The 3,955-nt window shown below is 34.1% G+C and overlaps 1 pseudogene; it reads right to left on the reverse strand.

Annotated features, from left to right (window-relative positions):
* Positions 1–2,354: 2,354 nt before the first annotated feature.
* LOC150004215 (charged multivesicular body protein 1B2-like) lies at positions 2,355–2,953 on the reverse strand (annotated as a pseudogene).
* Between the last annotated feature and the right edge of the window lie 1,002 nt (positions 2,954–3,955).

The following is a 3,955-nucleotide window of genomic DNA, read 5'->3' on the forward strand; positions in this document are numbered from 1 at the left end:
TTTTATCTCACTGTAATGTATCCAGCAACATTGGCTTTGGATTGAAGTCACTTATTTCATAAAAATAGCACAGCAACAAAATCCACACATTCAGAACCCCGTAGTCATAATGGTGATGTTTGCTTTTTATTCAAATGAACAAATTTTCTGAATTATTAATTTGAAAATATACTTTTTATTATTTCATCATAACTCTTATAACTTGGATACATTGCCCATGTTCAGCATTTTATAGCATAGTAATTGTAATAATTCCCCAATGTCAGAAATCTATATATGACTTCACAGTTTTGTTGGCAATTTACTTTATAAGCTTTTTAATATTGTACATTTTTTATCTAAAATGTAGAAAGAATACTCTGTATACAAAGGGATAAATTATTACCAGTCATAATTTAAGCCAAAATGCAATTACTTTAGTATCTGTGGGAGAAAAGCATAGTTTCTTTTTTTTTAATTAACACTTTATTGAATTCAAAAGAACAAAAGCTACAATTCCCACCAATGGAAAATGAGATTAATATTTCATAGATATTTTAGTAATAATCTCTTCTAAACCTTCCAGGATGTTCCAGTATAAACAAACTTAACCTTTAATTAGAAAGGACAAAGCATCAATTATAAACAAAATGGAAGATTTCTGCAATGAGGTGATACCATATAGTCAAGTACCGAGAAAGTTAAATAGGTTTAACTGAAACTTAGCAAAAGAGTAATTTCTCATTTCATTAACCAGTGAAAATAACCTTCATTTATACACACTCATTTTCAATAGGAAACATATGAGTGGTGAATACTTAGCAAAGCAGTCTCCATAATCGCACTTTGAATGCCTTCAGGACTTAACAATGGAAAGATTTTCTAAACAGATCTCTTCAGTAGAACTTAATGAAATACTAAAATTCTTTCATGGATCAATCATGCAGTAAATAATAAAAAATACCTTCCCTACTTAACCTAGGTTAGTAGTATACTAGCTAAAATATATCCTGGTCACCTCTCCACATTTGAGACTGTTCTAGCGGGAAATTGCAGGTATTTGTTCACTTTAGGTGGGTAAACAGAGACATTTCTGGGAAAACGGAAAGTACTACAGCTGGCCATTATATGCTTTTCTCCAACGACCCTGACCTTCCAGAGTCTAGTCTTTACCTTAGATCTTTTCTGTGTCCCTACCAACTGTGTTGTCCACCAGCTTCCAGTGGGCTGGAAGTTATTCACATGGCTAGGGAAAACATTTTAACTCTAACATTTACTTCTACTTCATTTCTTCCAGTTATTAAACAGCTTTTGCTTAAGATAAAAGGACAAATACATTTAACCAGGGCTTATGGTAGTTGTAACTTTAGTTCATTCAATTTTGTTTTCTTTGTTATTTTTTTGTTGGTTGCTTTAAAAAATGTAGGCTAACATTCTCATAAAGCAGTCAACAAGCTTATGGAAAATGGCAATGATATTAAGACCATGTAAATTAATCTTTTAAAATACAGTGTACCAAGAGTAGAGTGGAAATAGCAGAATCATTTAAAATGTGTTTCAATTTCATTTGGAGGTATAAAAGAGTAAATAAATTTCTCTGAGTCTTAACAACAGTGATACTTAACAAAGAAAAAATTTAAAAACTCAGCAAACCTTGATTTCTTTAATGTAGATTTTTTTATAGTTATATTGAAAAATTATCAATGAAAATTTTTTTTAATTTCAGGAATTCAAATAATAGTCATTAAATTACTGGCTAAAAATTCCAATGATAATAATCTAAATTTAAAAGCTGATGAATACAAAATAAAAGTCAATTGCATTTGTGCTTAAACAGCAAAAACAAACATGAAACATAAAACACAAAAAATAGCACTGGCCATCATATGGCACTAAATGAGGTGTTTTTGGCAATGTAAGCATGTTAAGTAATCATGCTTTCCCTACTTTTATTTTTATGCAGCACATGTGAATGCAGACTTAAAACAACTTTGAATTAAAAAGAAACCAAAACTTTTACTCTATACTTTCTTCTGTAGTACTCTGTTGTTAGATTTTTGATGCAGTTTTTGGGGAAGATGTTTCATATACAACACACTAATGCCAGCTTGATAAAAGTCATTTACAAAAAAAAATGTCCCCCACACTTTGCAACATAATGTAAAAACTATGAAATCTCTCAAAGTGGAAACTCTCTGGAATTGTTTTAAGTATTGGAAAGTACAGCATCACAAAAGAAAGCATTCTATATAAATACTGTTTAAGCATTCTGTAATATGTAATGTTCTTAGTGTAACCAGAGTGCAACTCATCTATATGTACACACGAAATAGTTCAGAAGCAGCTGAAGTAAACAAAAGCACCAGTTCTTCAAATTATACTTGATCACATAGACAAGCAAGTCTCTGTGATAGTTCATCCTGTTCCGTGGAAGCAACACTGGTGCCAACAGATCCCGTCTGACCCTGTGGTAGTTCCATGTTGAGATCAAGGCCAGCTTCATCTGCCATTTCTTGAAGCAGCAGATCCACTTGGTTTTGTGGTGGTGTTAGGGTTGTGGTGCTACTCATTGTGTCTTCCATTTGTTGTGTTTGAGCATCCGATGTTTCAAACTGGTGTTCACATTTATCCATCAGGGCCGAAATCTTTTCAAGGTTCATACTCCTCAGTGTAGCTCCATAGACTTGGCCACACCTGCCATGGACTTGGTTACCTTGCCCATTGTAACTGCACTCTGAACTCTGGCTGCCACAGCATCCACCCTGGCACTCATTCTCAAGAAATTAATTGCTTGGTTCTTCTGGCGGATTGCATTTTCAGCATGTATCCTTGCAACTTCTGCATTGCCTTTCTGAAGGGCCTTTTTAATCTTGGCCTTTTCAGCCTTTTCTTCTTTATCGCATTTCTTGGCATTCCTATTAAGCTCTTTTGCAGCAAACTTCCAATTAAATAGGTGTTTCTCCATATTTGACATGGTCCTACGACTTTCCTTGGGAGGGGACGGCGCAGGGCAGCTGCACGGGTTGGACGTGAGGGCGCTCAGAATTCCGTCCTCGTCCCGACTAGCAGGGGTCCCGGCGCCCAGGTTTGCAATCCCACCTCCTGTTTCTGCCCATAGTTTCTGATAAACTATAATTTTTAAATGAAAAATCTATAAAACTTATAAGATATTTTGCCTATTTGTTTTCAGTGTTCATAATAATTTTCTGCCTTTAGCAAGTATCTATATTTTGTCAAACTAGGAAGCTACTTTATTTGAACTGTATTATATTCTCCAACCCTTATCCTACTGAGAAATGAATAAATAATAATAGCTTTATTTTGTATTTAGTTACATTTTTATTGTGTAGTAAAATACTCATTTTGGGATTAATTTGAAATGATTTCGATAGTTTCTTTTTTTTTTATTTATTTATTTAATAATATCATATTGTATTATTATCACTTAGTCTCCTTGTCCTTGTACCCCATTCCCCCTGTTTTGTTTTGTTTTGTTTTTTTCTCTTTTTCTTCTTCTTAAAACAAGCCCTTTAACATTTCTTGCAGTACTGGTTTGGTGTCTAAAAAACTTCTTTAGCTTTTTCTTGTCTGGAAAGCTCCTTATTTCTCCTTCAATTTTAAATGATAGCCTTACTGGGTAAAGTAGCCTTGGATGTAGGTCCTTGCTTTTCATCACCTTGAATATTTCATGCCACTCCCTTCTGGCCTGAAATGTTTCTATTGAGTAATCAGATGACAGTCTAATTGGTGCTCTCTTGTATATGTAACTACTTGCTTTTCCCTTGCAGCTTTTAGGATTCTCTCCTTGTCTTTGAGCCGTGACATTTTAATTATGATGCGTCTGGGTGTAGGCCTCTTTGGTCCAACTTGTTTGGGATTCTCTGAGCTTCCTGGACTTGTGTGTCTTTTTCATTTACCAGATTAGGGAAGTTTTCAGTCATTATTTCTTCAACTAGATTCTTAATCCCTTGCTCAC

This window comes from Furipterus horrens, unplaced genomic scaffold (genome assembly GCF_987537825.1).
Source record: "Furipterus horrens unplaced genomic scaffold, mFurHor1.1.pri manual_scaffold_7, whole genome shotgun sequence".
NCBI classification, from domain to species: domain Eukaryota; kingdom Metazoa; phylum Chordata; class Mammalia; order Chiroptera; family Furipteridae; genus Furipterus; species Furipterus horrens.